Source organism: Lytechinus variegatus, chromosome 7 (genome assembly GCF_018143015.1).
Source record: "Lytechinus variegatus isolate NC3 chromosome 7, Lvar_3.0, whole genome shotgun sequence".
Lineage (NCBI taxonomy): Eukaryota > Metazoa > Echinodermata > Echinoidea > Temnopleuroida > Toxopneustidae > Lytechinus > Lytechinus variegatus.
This window is the reverse complement of record NC_054746.1, coordinates 4,581,258-4,599,675: the sequence shown is the minus strand read 5'-3', so window position 1 is coordinate 4,599,675 and position 18,418 is coordinate 4,581,258. Positions and strand designations below refer to the sequence as shown.

At 37.5% G+C, this 18,418-nt stretch overlaps 1 protein-coding gene across 6 annotated transcripts in view; it reads right to left on the bottom strand.

Annotated features, from left to right (window-relative positions):
- The window catches only part of LOC121418260 (EH domain-binding protein 1-like), a 93,394-nt gene extending 76,446 nt beyond the window's left edge, over positions 1-16,948 (bottom strand). For 4 of the 6 annotated variants that reach the window (XM_041612020.1, XM_041612024.1, XM_041612023.1 and 1 more), the window contains exon 1: positions 16,697-16,948. The gene's annotated coding sequence lies outside the window, so the exon portion shown is untranslated. Of the gene's footprint in view, positions 1-4,948; positions 4,974-13,276; positions 13,393-16,696 lie in introns of those variants that run through there. The other 2 variants (XM_041612021.1, XM_041612022.1) reach the window with 2 other exon arrangements.
- Between the last annotated feature and the right edge of the window lie 1,470 nt (positions 16,949-18,418).

Here is an 18,418-nt window from a genome sequence, read left to right as displayed (position 1 = left end):
TTATTACTGGTAGACAAAGGTGTGTGGTAGATCAAAACACTGAAGACTGGATGAATGAAAAGTGGGTACAAAGTTCAGATAATTCCAATCCAAGAAACCCTGGCTCTTAGTACATACTTCACTTCATCGTTCTAGTAGGATGCATGATCTAAGTAATATAGCTGTAGTGTGTACATGTGAGTTTTATTGGTTGCCATCCAACATTTTGAACCTTGCATTTGTCAGTATCCTTTCAAATACCCTTTTTAGACAGGCTAAAATTTCCTTAACCCCGTACTATTGGTGGGGCTAAATGGCAATTTAGCCCCACCTATAGTACGGGGTTAAGCTTAGCCCACTTTCGTTTTACACAGCGTTTTTGCAAAGTGGGCTAACCCCACCTATAGTACGGGATTATTTGGCCCTGCAAAAAAGCAGGGTTATCCCACCAATTGCGGTGCTAAGAGCAATAGTACGGGGTTAAGATCGCATGTGTAAAACGAAAGTGGGCTAAGCTTAACCCCGTACTATAGGTGGGGCTAAATGGCAATTTGGCCCCACCAATAGTACGGGGTTAAGGAAATTGTAGCGTGTGTAAAAAGTGTACGAGTGAAGCACTTGTACTACGAATGATCGACAAAAACCACTAGTCCGGGGTTAGCGAGTTTCGTGTGTAAAAAGCAAGCATTCCTTATCCGGGTTAGCAATAACAATTTGGCATGTGTGAAAAGGAAACAAAAATAGTACGGGGTTAAGGATAGTACGGGGTTAGCGATAGTCCGGGGTTAAGAAAATCCTGTGTAAAAAGGGCAAAAATGATAAAAACCTGAAAAAACAGAATCCATTAGAACTACAAGTCTCATAGCCCTTGCCATAGTATCATTGACAAACTATACCATCATGAAGGTTAATATACACAATGTGATTCATTTCAAGAAAAGCAAACAATCCCATCAAGAGAACATAATAGTTTGAAGGGATTTTGATCTCTGAGGTAAACAATTGTCTCAAGGTTCAAGCTTATTTGTTTTCAAAGAGAATGAGTCCTTGATCAGTATAATATCCCATCATACTCATTGCTATTGTTATGACATCAGCAACGAGACATCCCTTGCATGTCTATTGTATAGTATCTAAATAATGTATTCTGTGGAATCAATAAATCAATTGCTTTGATTTTTCAATTTGTAATATTTAGAAAATGGCCAAATTAGCAAATGACAAACCACTACAGTTACAACACACTGAGAAGCAAAATGTATCTTGTTAACTGTTGTCATTGTCATTATCAGCATCATCATCATCATCTTTACAAATATATATCACTTTTTCATTCCCCCGCCCACCAATGTTTCATTCAAATCATGTTTTCAAACTACATCTACCCTTTAAATCCAATTTTCAGTCCATGCTTTTCTTGTTTTACTCAGTTCTTTGACATCACAGTGCACTGAATAACAAACAGATTTACATGTAAAGATAGTGGTGTGTACATGTACCACTCAATGTTGCACACTGATGTTGCCTTTCTCAAGAAATTCCATCAAAAACTTAAAAACATAGCCAATAGTGTTCTAGATTTTTTTCAAGTACAAAAAACGTTGGGGTTAATGCAAGTAGAGCAAAGCAAGTAACGATTCCAATGATTATTAGATAAGTTCCATAAATCCAGGCTTCTTCACTTTCAATCATACAGCCATTCACATTCCACAAGGGTCATGGTGCAAAATATGAATGCACAAAATCTCAACTATTTGATCGACTATTTAATCATTACACAAGATGCAGCCCATTTTCTGAATTGATCACACTCCAAGTCCTGAAGAGACAACTACACAATTCCAGTCACGCCCAGATCCATCTGAACCAATCTCCAGGGGAGCATCGTCTCATGAAACAAAAATCAGCCGTTTTTCACTGTCATCAGTTATAAGCTAGTGAAATCCTTGTATTTGATTGGCTTAGAATGAATTCACCAGTGAAAATCACTGACAAGATGCTTCATGAACCAGGCTGCAGTATATGATATGGATCACCCCAGAGAGGACTCTAGTTAGGAGGAAGTTTTCATCTTTATTTTTCAATTATGACATCGATTGTATTGATTCCTGCTACCATCATCCATCCACAACGGCTGGATCGTCTAAGGTGGGATAGACACGTCTGCGAGCCAACCCAAGCGGGGGTTTTCTCCCTCACTGCCCATTTCGCACCTCAAATTATGAGATTTCTAAAGGAGATATACATCAACATGCCAATCATCGGTCTCCCTTGGGCATGATTAGATAGGGTTGATCTGACAGCACTGTAAGAAAATCATAAAATTACTCATTCCACCTAGGAGTAAGCCAAGCTCCATGAATTGGGGTAATATCATAGCATTGAATAATATTGGCACATTTCAGAATCACTGAGCATCTCAAATGGCATACCAGTGTCTGGCTTTCTGTGATAAAGCATCAAGTTGTAGATGGAAACATGAATCAATCACCTATTCTTCGTGATGAGTCATGTGTCATGTGTCTCCAGAATGAAAATCTAGCAGCCTGAAATTTTAAGATTGACACAGAATTAACACTGTACATGGTCAAATTACATATGTGAATCTTATCACATGTATTTACCCAAATTTCATCTGCAAAGTATCTTATATCTCGCAATCACATCTAAAGAATTGACAGGCATTCCACAATAACACAAATATTGAATGTGAGGAGAAATATATTGTACTGTATCTTCTTTCAATATTTAATCCTTTCATACATGTAGTTAAACCGGTTCTAATTTGTTGGGCCTGGAATTTTTCTAGAATGGCGAATCAAGGAGCCATGTTTCATTAAAACTAAAGTGTACGTGTACAAGCAACGTTGCGCAAGAATGACCCTTTCTTGTGGTAAATGATATCCACATGTAGGCACGGGGGGGCCACTTACATTGACGAGTGGATACCATGCGCGACCAAAAAAACACGTAAAAAGGATGTCTTTTTCACGATAGCGCACGTTACGTACGTAACGTGATAAGGGTGTCAAAAACGCAAAAATAATGAAAAAAGGGTATCTATTTCACTAGGAAAATTACGTGTATAGGGTCGAATTTGCGGGGATGATGAGACAAAATTAAAATGTCTTATAAAGGATGTCCTTTTTGCCCCAACACTACGTGTTTAGAGTCCGATTTGCGCGAGGTGTAGAAGGTGGGGTCGTACTAAATCAAATAAGGTAAAGCCGACGACCGAAAGAACCGTAACAATAAAACATTCCTGTACTGGTTAAGGGGTTCATTTTAGGGAATATTTGCCAAGAGTATCGTTTTGTTTCCAATACTTGTTAAGGGTAGGGTTTCACACGCCAATACTTGTTAAGGGGTGCATTTTCAGAATATGGAAATTACGTGCTTAGGGTGCTTTTCGAGACCCCATGGTCGCGCATGGTATCCACTCGTGAATGGAAGTGGCCCTCCCGGGATGTAGGCCTACCCCAAATTGTCACTGCTTCTGATTAAAGATCCAGAGAAAAGGGTCAACAGTAGCATTTACATTTGTTTATAATTTACAAACAGCTTTATGATTGCAACATCCATCAGATAGATATCTTGTAGAATTTATCTTCTGCAAAGTGTCGATTTACTTCAGTTCTGCTTTCAAAGGTACAATCTATATTAACTTGCTTCTTAGGTGTACATGTATAGGGATAGTGATTTTCCATCTCAAAATACTGCCTATTCCGTTTAAAAAAATCTTAAATTCCGTTTCAGCATGTCTGAAAACGGATTTGTGTACATAAAAAAGTGACAATTCCATTTACATAGAAAATCAGTATGCAATGAGTAGCTATGTCAAAATGCTCACACTGGTCAAACTTTGTAACTGCCACTGAACTAGCAATGCTTTAAAATCGATTTAAATCAATAACAATCCAGCACAAAAACTATTTAAAGAAACATAAAAATTAATACATCATTACCTTACACATTATTAAAAATATTTTGTGGTTAAATGAGATTTTATCACTGATTTGGGAACTTTTTGGACATTGTTTTGGACATTGTTTTGAGCAGTTGACAACTTTTGCCTATCCACCATTTTAGGTTTGAGGAATATTGTGATATGATATTATAATTGAATGCAGAGGGCAGCAACACACATGCATTCTGTGCATTTTGAGAAAAAAAAATGTTATCCGTGATTTCCCGTTTGAAAAGCCACTTTCCATTTCAAAAGGCTGATTCCGTGAATTCTGTCCGTTTTCTGTGATTCGGCAAATCGCTTTCCCTACATACACATTTACTCACTAAATATCTACAATCTCAAATCATACTGAAAATTGTCTCTTTAGAAATAGACCTCCTCTGTCTCACTTCTACCTATCAATTCTAGAGTCTACACAAAAATGCAACAAGAAGCAACATCAGCATTGATAAGAAAATACTAAGGGTGTGTTCAATGTCGGTTTCCGAATTCAAACGGCAACATGAAACGTGATTACGAAATGCGGATATAATGTGAAACAAAGGATGTTTTCAATGTCCTCCATTCACGGTCGTAAAAATGTCTTTCTAATCATGATTCCGAGTAAAATTTAACGTCGAAAAACACACATTTGTGAACGCGATCAGCTGAAAATTTTACGACCTTAAGCATTGCGAATGAGACATTGAACACAATTGAGTTTCGAAATGTCTTTGAACTTGCTCTCGCAGTGGAAGCCTACACAAACTTTTAAAGACGATCAACATATACAACTTTTTTTTGAGGGGCACTGTACAGTCCACCACTTAATTGTATTTGTGTTCTGTGTTTTCTAATTGAGTTTTCAATCATGATTCATGTTGCAGTTTGAATTTGAAAATCAGCATTGAACACACCCTTAGGCCTTAGGCTACCTACATGTATCCCATAAACATGCAATATCAGGACCTACATAAATTTTCTCACAAACCACAAGAAAGCATAAAACTCTTGTATTACCTAGATGGTGACATTGCCAATTTGAGTATCATCCAGATAATTCACAAACCATGTCCTCTCATCACCATGACTGTTGAATTGAATGTTCACCGGTATTGCATGAGGAAGCTCTGATAACCCACAGTGAACTTTGTATCATTAAAATCAGCACTACAGCCATTACTGTCAAGGGTAGAGTGATAAGACCTCTGGGTTTTCAAGGACCAAGGACAAGATCACTTTAGAGACATCACTCAAGGAAACAAGCACAAGAAATTATTCACTAATGGATTGAACCTGCCTTTTCTATTTAAAAAAGAATGGGATAAAAGAATGCAAAGAGCACAATTTCTTTTGATAGATGTTAACATTTCCCCATTAAATATCTATCAGTGCCTATGATTTTTTTTCTTTGATTTTCATCAGGCCTGATTTTCATTTCTGTAAAATTTCAGGAGCAAAATTCTTTGCAGTTGTAAGAATGATGGTGTAAAAAAATCATGATGAAGCAAATAGGCCTGTAGAAAAAAAAAGCATCTTCTGGAAAGAAAAAAAAGCATCTTCTGGAAAGAAAAAAAAGCATCTTCTCGAAAGAAAAAAAAACAAGTGGAATGCCTCTGGCGGTCTCACCTGCATCAAGCGATTCAATACAGCAGCAGTGCTGACTCTGAAAACTACTATAAAATAATTACATATGTATTCACAAAAAACACCATTCATATAATGATACAATACTACGTTCATTGATATTTGACCCTGATTTATGACCTTAAGCTTGTCAGTGATACTTTATTACCCTTATATCCACATTTTATACACTATATCTTTAGACTTTGAAAGTTATCACAGCAATCTAATAATTAGGCCTACCTCTAAAATGGCCAAAGTTCAATGACCTTACATGACCTTTCACTTATTGCCCTTAAAAGAACCATATTGCCCTCGTTTTACATGATTCTTTTGTGGGCAATATATTTGATGTTCCCCTCAAGGACCAGTCAACATTATATAATCATTCCAATGTCTATGGTTTCAAATATTCATAAAGTTATGAGGTAGGCAAGGTGACGCCCCCTTCACCCATCCCCAGGTGTGAAAAAATACAATCTAAACAATAAACACGATTTGGGCAAAGTTTGCAAACACAGCTACTGTTGATAACCTCTGTACATGTATTATGTTTTGATATATTGGCAACGGAAAGACAGCATATTGGCCACTGGCAACAAGTTGTGATGGCTATAGCAGGAAGCAGAATACATGAATCATGGTCCCTTATGACAAGGTCAAGGGTCATATTAGTATGCCAGCACCCATGTCTGGGAGTGATATCACCAAGCTGAGGTGGGATTAATCCTAATCTCTTTCACAGACAGCAGTAGAGTTAATACTATACACACAATGAATGAAACTCTAATCCATTACGACTGTATGGAGAATTGCCAATGCAGTTGCTGCGTGGTGCTGCGCTCAACATAAATATTGCACAAATTCAGCACTGCCATACAGCTGCATTAGTGTTGATGCCCTACATGATGGTTATCTTCAATACAGTCCCAATTCAAATTATCGTACAATATTAGAATATATGATGACAAAGGATTCAAATATATATCAGCACCCAATAGTTGCTTATATTCCCTCATTTTTTTCATATAGCCAATCTTATAGTAATCAAGTACATGTATCATTTAACATCCTGTGTGAGTTCAGGTCACATGATCAATGTCCAAGTTTCATGAATCAGATCCATACACATTCAAAGTAATGATGGTAATTCAACAGATACCCCCCACTTGGCCAAAGTTCATTGACCCTAAGTGACCTTTGACCTCGGTCATGTGACTTGAAACTTACGCAAGATGTTCAGTAATACCTGATTACCTTTATGTCCAAGTTTCAGGAACTAGGTCCATATTTTGCTAAGTTATGACATTTCAAAATCTTAACCTTAGGTTAACTGATCGCTGGATCATGTTTAAAAAATATTTTGAATTTAGGTGCTAGCGATTCAAAATAGATATCAATATTCTCTAGGAATGATCTCTAGCTGCGACAAGTTAGTGTTTACGATTGCCGCCGCAATCACCACAATGTTGTCAGATTACATGTAGGTGAATATCACATTAAACATCTTCAGATAGCAGCGAGTCTTTTTCGGTAAGTCATGCTACCTCTAAAGAGTTTACGATTGCCTCCACCATCACCACAGTGTTAGAGAAGGTGAATATCATCAGAAACAACTTCAGATTGTAGTGTGTCTATTTCCGGAAGTAATGCAACCTCTAAGAGTTTACGATTGCCTCCGCCATCACCATGATGTTGTAGAGAAGGTGAATATCGTAAGCAACTTCAGATTGTAGTGCATCTATTTCTGGAAGTAATGCGACCTCAAAGAGTTTGCGATTGCCTCTGCCACCACCACGATGTTGTAGAGAAGGTGAATATCGTAAGCAACTTCAGATTGTAGTGCATCTATTTCCGGAAGTAATGCAACGTCTAAGAGTTTACGATTGCCTCCGCCATCACCATGATGTTGTAGAGAAGGTGAATATCGTAAGCAACTTCAGATTGTAGTGCATCTATTTCTGGAAGTAATGCGACCTCTAAGAGTTTACGATTGCCTCTGCCACCACCACAATGTTGTAGAGAAGAGGACTATTGTTGATTGGCGGTATAGTGTCGCACGCTGCATCATCATTATCTTCTTCTCCTTCCTCCGATTATTTAAAAGATCAAAACAAATCATCATTTTCTTCCTCCGCTTTTGTCGGAGATCAAAACAAATTCTGTCAATCAGTGTAGCTTGCAGCATTTGTCCACGTGCCGGCCAACCACAAAATTTAATGTATTTTTTTGTTTTTGAATATCTGCCGATCCGATGTCCGAACCAATTTCAATTTTTTAGAAGCAAAACTTCCGAACTGAAATCCAATCCTGTTATTACTCTAACTGACAACATTAGATCTCTGCGCAATTAAGCTAACACAGAAGCTAGTAAAATAAGCTAATAATGCTGCACATGCAGATCTACAAGTAGGTTAGCCTCTTGTCGAGGCCCTGGCAGCTGCTTCCCGAGCGTAGCAACGGATTCCCTACTTCGCAGAGCGGATTAGGCCTGGCGCGAGCCAGGGCCTCTTGACATCTAAGCTGAATTATATATTCATGAGGAACGTCTTCCTAATGAATATACATGAGTCATGATATTACCGGTCACCTAGTAAACCAATGAAATGTCAAAGCTGTTTCGTCCAGGATTTGGAATAATATCATAGTCCACTATTCTGCAGGGGATTCATTTAATTGCGGGACACTAAAGGGGGATATCACCAGCAAAATGTTACAAGTATTGGTACTACTACTACTACGTGTACTACATGTAGTACTGACCCATCACCGCCCCGAAACTTCCCGGGAGATACTGGTCAGTTGCTGGTCAGACTCGAGTCAAGGGGAAGCAACTCCACTCCAGTACTCCTTCACTGCACAGTGGATATCGATAATCGACGCATCGTGGAATCGCATGAAAAATTACATTTTTTCTCAATATCCTGTGCGTAGATTTACAAAAACATCTCGTCCTTTCAGTGCAGATCTAATTTCATCGACTTGCAGATCCATAAATCGGTCAATATTCAGCATTTTAGAGGCATATTCAATGCTCTTTGATATTTCGTCATCACTCTTCGCCAAGAATCCACAAGTCACCATTCAAGATGAACTCATGAATATTCAATATAACATCATAGCAGCCCGCGCTCTCATTGGATGATTTTTGGTTGGAATATTGGTAAAAACAATAAAATAACAAAAGAAGGTCGGTGAACTTCGGCTCAGATGTCAAGAGCCCCTGTCTCGTGGTGCTCTGCTTCGCTATATTCCTTGCTTTGCCATGTTCGCTCGGATAGCAGCCGACAGGGCCTCGACGAGAGGCTACAAGTAGGTAGGCATTACCTCCATACTCAACTCCAAAGATGAGACATCAGGAATATAGGGGAGCTCTACTGAACATGCTGGCTATGTAATGAAGCTCATACATTGATTAATGAGCGAAATCTAAGTCTGATCCTCGAGACTATCAGTAGACTGAGACAGATTCAAGTGCTGATTATTCCCTACCCACAAAATAAAGAACAAACAGTGACACTCACCGAGAGATGAGCACATACATACATATACAGTGTAGCTTAGGCCAGGTAGACACACACACATATGATTTATCAAGCAAATTAGATGCAGATATGAAATGGCCTTCCCATTGAGCAGCACATTATTGATTGATGATGATTCATAAACTCTTTTTAAGTCCACCAGCATTCGGGTCATGACAAGGTCACTTGCAGTTGTGTATCATGGAACTTGTAAAAATACATGATTGGATGTCATCAATGTGTCATCGTCTAAAAACCCTTGTGCCTTATCATGTTAAAAAGGAAACAATCATAATGTAGTTGATGTAGATTTATAGGTGATCTGGGACATCTTGATGATGTCAGCTTTCTTCACAATGTATTGAAACGAGAAAGAGAATTGATTTTGCTTGTTTGCAATGTTCAGGGTGGGTAGTAGAGACAGTAGTACCAAGGAGTGGGCCTAACTCCCCGGGGAGTTGGGGGGGGGGGGCGGGGCCAGTCAAATAAATTTCTGTACACATGCATGACCAAGTAATTTCCAAACACCCCCTAAACGGGTTATTCTATGTGTGAAATAACCCCAATAAACAAGTTTTTCCCAAGCTTTATTTACACATTTTGGTCCCTAAACAAGTTGTCGCCAAAATATGAAAAAAAGCTTGGCGAGGGAAAAAACATACCCTGAACACGTTTGGCAAGTCTTTAGAAAAAATAGCTTTGGGGGAAAAAATATACCCTAATTATGTTGACCCCGCGATTGACCATTGACCAGTCTTTAAAACCACCCCTTTTCTTGAAAATCGTTGTTTTGATACCCTTAATGAGTCCAAGCACGGACCACGTCCAAAACTGAAAAAACATCCCTTTAAATACGTTTTTTTGTCACACGTGTGTACAGCAATATATTTGACTGGCCTCCCCAGGGTAACTCCTTGGTAGTACATGAGTATTAATGTACACGTCTACATGTAAATGTAGGTAGGATTCTTTGAAATGTCAGAAAACATGCTTGTATGCTGCTTTTAGTTTAGATAAAGTTTATGATTGTTTTCTCGCAACATGAATGCCCAAAAAACTATATTGCTGGACACATGCAACCAGAAAAACATGCAAAAGGGTAATCTTTGCTGGTTGAGGCATGTGATGTGTTCAAACATTTAAAGCAACCCCTCCCCCTACAAACAGATTTTTTTCTGGCTTATTTACATAGGGGTTTACACTTGTTTAGAAGGTCTACTTCACTAGCAAACATATGGAAATATCATATGTAAATGGGTGGCTTCCAAGATGAACTTTAGCATAGAATTAGAAATTAATTTCTAAAAGATAAGTCAAATAATAACATAATACCATTGTCCATTGACAAGACATTTGCACTGTATTTGCCACTTTCCACCCAGGTGGATGGTTACCCATCATGCATAACTTTGCATTTCACATCTCATCTGAGTATAACGCAATAGCTCAGTCAGTAGAGCGGGGGTTTCAGATTCCGGTGACCCAGGTTTGATTCCCAAGTGGTGTGCTAGGGCCCTTTGGTGAGGCATTTATCCTCATTACCAGGTCCCTCGGAGAGGACCTTAAGCCATTGGTCCCCTGGTTGCTTGCTCACAGGCATTCATGCTTTCTTAGCAGTCAGGTAAAAACCTTGGTATAATAACCAAGGTAACAATGGGTGATTTCAAGTTCAGTGTTGACCTTTTGGTGTTGGTGTTGGGTAAATTTTTACACGATTATAACACCAAACATAAAATGAGGATGGTCCCGAAAAGTCACTCACTCGTTGTTTAGATGTCAATAATGTGATCTGGACTCCGTAACACAAAGATTAGCGATCAATCGCTAAATGAACTGACCAATCAAGATCAATGTTACACGCGCGTTTGGCGCAAAATACTGACTAGGAACCAATCAGAAGTTTTCTTTCATATTTGCTATTCATCGCAAACCTTTGTGTTACAGAGCCCTGGATCAGTTTTACAAACTCTGAATAAGTTTTGGAGCTAGGGGAAGCAATCAAAATTTCAACACCAACCAGGGTGACCAGATTTTACAAAATGAAATACGGGACAATCGACAAAGCGCGCTGCACGAGCTAGCCAGATCTTATAACAAAAAAAAAGATCAACAAAGAAGGCTACACAGTGTTATACCTTGGTCACATTTGCTCTACGGCGGCCGTACGAAGAGTCGAAAACAGCCGTTTTATTAATTGTAATTCGAACCACCTGTATTATGTCGGTGGACAAAAAATTTTAAAACAGCTGTTTTCGACTCGCCGTAGAGCAAATGTGACCAAGGTATTAGACTTGTGAAAAAAAATGTATAGAGTTGGAAGGGAGAGTGAACGAAAGAATGAAGGAGAGAAAGAAAGGACGAAAGAAAAGAAATGAATTGAGAAGAAAGAAAGGAAAAAATGAAGGGGTAAATGATTGAAAGAAAAAATAAAACAAAATAAAAGAAAGTTAGAATAAAAGAAAAATGAAAGGATAAAAGAGAAAAGGGGTTTCCATCATTCTTTAAGAATGAATATAGAAAGAAAGAAAGAAAGGAAGGGAGGATGAATAAATGTGTGAAAGAAAAATAAAGGAAAGGAAAAAAGTGAAAGGAAGGGAGGATGAATAAATGTGTGAAAGAAACAATAAAGGAGAGAAAGGAAAAAAGTAAGAAAAATGAGGAAGGAACGAAAGAATGAAGGAAAGAAAAATGATTCCTTCATTCTTTGAAAGAAACAACTAGAAGAAAAACAGGAAGAAAGGGAAAATAAGGGAAAAGAATTAGAAGAAAACATAAAATAAAGAATGAAAGAATTAAAAGGATCCAAGAGAGGTCATGGGAGGAAAGAATGGATGAGATTTAAAATGGAAAAAAGAGAAAATAACGGGAGACTGAGAAATAACATAAAGAAAAAGGAGAGGAAGGGAAAGGAAGCAAAGAAAAGGAAAATTTTTAAAAAGAAGGAAATTAGAGAATGAACGACAGAAAGAAAAATGAACAGAGAGAGAGAGAGAAAGGATCAGGAAAGAAAGATAGGAAATAAAGGTAGATGGAAGAAAAGGGCAATCAGGAAGGATACAGGATTATTAAATAAAGAAAAAAAGAAAGAAAGAAAGGGGACCAAAGTTCAAACTCCAAGTAAACAAAAAAAAATCCAATCATCAAACAAAAATCATAATAATTGTTGTTTTTTAATATATATTTTTTAATAAAAAAAATTAAATGTTTTAGAAATGAATAAAATTTCAAGGTGAAACATATTGTCAAACTTTAAAAATTAGATGAAACATCGCTGCATCATACACAGGCATATCATCTCTCCCATCATGATCACACGGCTCAATTAAACGAAAGCTGAAACAGCTAGATCTACTTATGAAAACTCAAAAAGTTGCACCTCCGATATACATCACCAAATCAGTAATCTGATAATCCATAATATAAATATAAATCATTTGCCGCCGATTGTGTGATTTTTTTTGGTGGAAAAACTTTTTATCATGTACGTGAGATTGTTTTCATCGTTGAGAATCTGCTCCGATCCTACAAGCCAATAGCTAGTAGGCTGCATTAGCAAGAAAATTACCGCAGAACTTGCAAAAGTTTACAGTTGTCAATGTTATAAAATTGTTGCCTCTTCTTCGCCATATGTTGGTAATTTTGATGAAAATTCGTCACTTTTAAATGTATTAACTATATTTTGTTCATTATTCTGAAATACGGGACAAATAGGCGTCCCGAGAAGGTTTGTCGGGACGCCGGGACAAAGGAGCAAAAAACGGGACGATCCCGGGAAATACGGGACGTCTGGTCACCCTGACACCAACACCAAGGCCAACACCGAACTTGAAATCACCCCACGTCTCAGCACTGCTAGAGTCACAACATGCATGTGAATGTTAGAGATCATACATTTTTTGCCATTACCACTGATAGTACATGTAGGCCTATTATACATACATACACATGCAAGACTGAGTAACATGATCAAGAGAAACAAACATTAAGTACATACAATGTTCCCCAAAACACATACAAGTGTTTTACACACTAATTACAAATGCAGTGTAGCTTGATCCTGATCTGACTGATAATGCAATAATACAGGCATACAAATACACTGTAAGAAGTCATGTAATGTCAACTTACATCAATATAAAAATATACCTAATTGTGTAGTCACAGTAATAGTCTTAAAATTCAATAAATAATATGCTACCTCACTTGCACAAGCCTGACCGATGATCCCAAACAATGGCCTTTACTGATACCATCAAGACAGGGAAGAAGGTTATTACGAAGCTCACTACTGTATCTCATTTTTCAGATCATGCCCTGCCATGAATGGAAGAAGACAGGAAGGGATATTAAGACTGCTCCAAATATCCTGTAACATGAAACTGGCCAGGAATAATCCAATACTCTTTAGTTCCTCATTTTATAAAGTGAAGAGGATGTGCCCTAAAGGTAAAACATCGAGTTACCGAAATGTCATATATCTCATATCATCAACTCAAGCCTACTAAACAGCATACAGCTGTATTTTATGATTGCAAATATCAAGTTATCTTTAACTAGTTGTGGTCACTGGTCACCATTTCAAAATTAGTTCATACAGTATCCAATCAAATGACCGCCCAGGTGTATGTGCAGTACATGTACATTTGTAGGTATTTGAATTTTAAAAAAATGTGCCATTTAAGCATTCTGGAAGAAATTTTGTAGGTATAATTGGTTAGAAAAATTAGCTAAGACAAGCACAAAAATCTGGTATGATGCCGAGTCATTTTCCATGCAAGAATAATACATACATACACTTGTCCCATACATGTGCGCTTATCTGTGTTAGTGATCTTCAGTGTGATCGTTTTTCAGCTTATTTTTTTTATTTTTATTTTTTTTTTTCAGTTAATAAGTTCAGTTAATGTGACTGCTCCAGATCTAGATCCATAATGATATAATGACAATTAACATTGGTCAAATTATATAGTCTAATTTCTCATTAGTCTATCTGAGAGTTAACTGTAATTACATATTCGGAAGCAATCCAAAATCAGTTCAGGGCCCCACAACATAGAGACTTGCGATTGATTGCGAATATGAAAGAAAAAAAGTTGGTTCCTGGTTGGTGTTTAAAACAAACTGGGCATGCAACAATGATCTTGATTCGCCATTGCCATTTAGTGATTGATTGCAAAGTATTGTGATATGGAGCCAAGATGTTGAACATGCCAATGCCCCCAGATGACATTCCATTCATCTCTTACAATTTATTATTTTTTTTCTATTACCAGCTCTGCACAATACACATGTATTGAAGATTACAAAAATATCAGTCATGGTCATTTCAGTACTTGAAATGGTCTTAGAGCTACGTAGACTTCTATTTGCCTCCTGGTAAACCAAGAATGTCGCAAAATTTGAAGTATGTTATTACAACTAAGTCATGCAGGGCGAACTAAAAAGGGATGTGACTCTGCAGTCATTTATTTAATGCATCACTTATGAATCATATAGAATCATCTAGTAGTTGCCTGTAACCATCATTTGTCTTATGAATATCATACACTACAAGCAGGGCAGGCATCCTTATGTCTGGGTTTCTTTCAAGAAACAAAATTGTCCTAGGCTAGTGAAATTCTTGCATCTGACTGGCTGAGAGAAAATTTGTAAGTGAAGCCCAAAGAAGAAATGTTTTGTGAAACACTACCCATGGTTGAACTTAAAATAAAGAATAGAAAGCTACCTATTCATCAGACATAACAAAAGACAGCTGCAAACATTAAACAATAATAGAGTTAGTCATGCACGAGAGACACTTTAAAAATTACAATTGGAAAATTAATGAACGTTCCTACTGCTTATCCTCTGCAAGACTACAGTATGTTCACAAAGAAATGCACCAGAATTATGGGTACTGCAACCATCACATTCAATTACAAATGAAAGAGCAAGAACAGAGATGAATTACTCTTCCCTCCTATTTTTTTTCACTCCTAAAGTACAAAATGAAAGCCATAAAAAATATAGGCCTATATAAGTATCATAAAACTGACAGTAGACCAATCAAAGCTATTACATTATTTTGAATAGCATTATCATCAGTCAGTTTTGTTGGTGCGACTGTACATGTAGCTGCAGTATAACTCTAGGCGGTTTCAGACCGCCTCGAAGTTCGCCAGTTCCAGGTATTCTCTGATCGGGAAATTTACCCCGATCAGAAAATACCAGGTATTTTGGTAATGTGAAAGCAAACTACGCGTAATTTCCCCGAAAGAAAATACCCGCTAAATAGTAGGTACTTGGCGAAATTACGAGAACTTTCGTGGGGATTTTTCCAAGGTCGCAGGTATTTTGGCGATGTGAAAGCAAATTACGGGAACTTTTATCCCAGCGTGTCGTTGGGCGCGGCGGCGTGGGTGGCTGCTGGGCTAGTGATTTTGAATCTCCCGCCTTGCCTGCTTATCAGACCACACTGCGCATGCTCGTAACTTCGGGAACTTATCCCGAAGGATGTGTTTCGGGGCGGTGTGAATGCAGGAATAATTAACGGGTATTTTTTAGCCTTAAAAAGTTCTCGTAATTTAACGGGGATTCTTGTGATCGAGGCGGTTTGAAACCACCTTCTAACACTACCAATGAACTACGAAATGCATCACCTGTGCAGGTCCTCATGCCTTTTATATAGTCAATGATTACATACTACATGTACATGCATGCAGCAATATGCATTTTAATCTGCAACTCTCCAAACAAAAATAATCCCATGAGGAAGAGTCCACGGACGACCAGGAGCATAAAAGCAAAATCTGCATGAAAATTGTATGCTATTGCCTATTTCTACTCGACACATACATAAACCTCCAGCTTAAAACTGGCAAGTTCCCATCAACAATATAGGCCTACATGTAGTACATTACATGATGTAAATACCTATAAATAAATGTAGCAAAGGAAATGACAAGACTTTCTTGAAATCAAGACAAACGAGGTGGCATCGATGTCGCAAGATGTAATCTTGGTTGTTAAAGCCTGTGTATAGCTTTGGTAAAGGGTCAATAATGTGATTGATAATCGAATATCATCTAATATGACAGTCTTACTGAAGCGTAGAGACCGTTAGATATTTTTCCAACTGCACTTCTCTGAGAAAATTTCAAATATTCAAATCTTGGATATATAGCGCCCTCTCTCGGCGATGCTTGTTTTAAATTTAAAAAATGGGCATTCAAGCACTTATCTTATAAATTTAGTGATTAAATATCCAAAAGTTACAGACAAAGAACATATCTTGAAAGTTTCAGCCCATTCCATGATTTGGAATAGGATTTAATTGAAAAACAAAAACACACAGATATTTTAATTTGATCGGGTGACCCGATCAAGTTAAATTTCCATGTAAAATCGCAAAATTTATCCTGTAAAACAGATTTTGATTTCATATCCTCCACATCATAACTGTTATAGGGCATATCCATTCATATTAGCTAGCAATGAATTGGAATAGTGATAGGTGCATTTTGGTGGATTTACCAAAACTATACACAAGCTTTAATAGTTTTACCTATCTAAACATCTCTTGCAATTTTGAACTAAATATTATATTTGCCACATGACTACGGAGAATGAAGAAACATACCTGATCTAACTCCCCATGATCCTCCAGGATCTAGTATCAATCGCCTGGTTATTATCCAGCAGTCTCGGACAGAGCATAAAAAATATCCAGCTAGTCCAACAGTGGGTGTACGTCAAATGTTCAGGGCAGTATTCAGCACGCATGCGATAAATGAGCTCCTCAACAACACAGCATCAGCGTCGACTAGAGTGAAAATTGTCCCCTTCCTCTTTACTCTACTGCTGTACCTGAGCACGTGACAGCTGCAATCCAGTCTCTGTAGGGAAAAGGAGAACAGAAAGGGAGTAAAAAAAAAACTTTTCGGCCAACTAAAATGGCATGCTGCTCGAGTTTGAAGACACACGTAAAATGGGTAGCAGCGTATGGGAATAACAGGAAATAATGCTTGCTGAAAGTGAAATACGCCTATCGAGAAGTTTTGATACCATCTACAGATCTACGATGACGTCGAGAGTATTACCAATACCTGGAGAATTCATTATTCATGCAATATGTTAGTGTGTGAAATTAAGGGAAAAAAATCACTTGTAGTTTCCTGAATATGCCACAGCCCACTTCAAGGAACTGTGCTCATAACAGATATTATCTACGAATGTAGTGTTATTCCCAAAACAACAGGTCACTCTCGAGTCCTGATCAACATTGTATACAGGCGATATACATGTGAAAACAGAACATGTCCCCTGCATAAAAAATGCAAATGATCCAACCATCCAAGATCCCAAACCAGAATATAATATTGTGATGTTCATCTCAAGATGAACTATCAATAATAGCTAGTTAAGAATCATAGAATGTCTGCCTTAGCATTAATGTGACTCCACTACAGATTATGATCACATAAAAGGAGAGCAAAGCACAGGAGATGACTGCTCTGAGCCAAACTGAGGACGAGTCACAAGTGTTTTCATTGTAATGAGCCATGGGGAAAGTGCCCTTATGATAATGGCAGACATGACTGGAAGATCAATTAGAGATGGACTCTAGAGGCTGTCGGCTCTCGGACAAAACTCGAATTCAATGCAAAAGCATTTTGTTATTTTTGAACGAAACAAACTAAATTGACAACATATTGTTTAAAAATTATTTTGTATTTTTAAATTCATATATACCAGGGCTCCACACTCAGCCTTTTTTCCTACTGTTTCAACCTGTTCATGTCAATGTCACACAAGTAGAATCCCAGTTTTTCTTTTTTTATTACTGGTTCAAACCTAGAATTTACTGGTCCCCTAAAATATAGAAAAACATAATAAAGACAAATTTATTTTGCAGTTTTTTGTTGCACATTGGTTCCCCCCCCCCAAAAAAAGGAATGAAATATGCAGTATGATCTTTTGACCCCTAGATGACTTTTGACCTACATGTAATCATCCTCAGAAACACAAGTGGTCACATGTCATATGGTGGTCCAATTTCGCGAATAGGATAAAAAATCGTCCAAAAAAAAATGATGTGTTATACTTATAGGTGTTTTAAGTCTCAACTCAAATACCTTTATTTTTTCTTAAAATGACTAGGTAACAGCTGATCATTACATAGACGTCAATGTAAATATGAATTTTTAAAAGTGTTTTTTCTCAAAAAGGACCTGCTGCACATATTGTCAACAGTTAATGTAACATTGGATCACCCTCATATTTTGCAGTTTTAATCTAGTAATCGATACTTAGATCTGTATGCATATTAATTACACTAATCAATAACATTTAATTTCACATT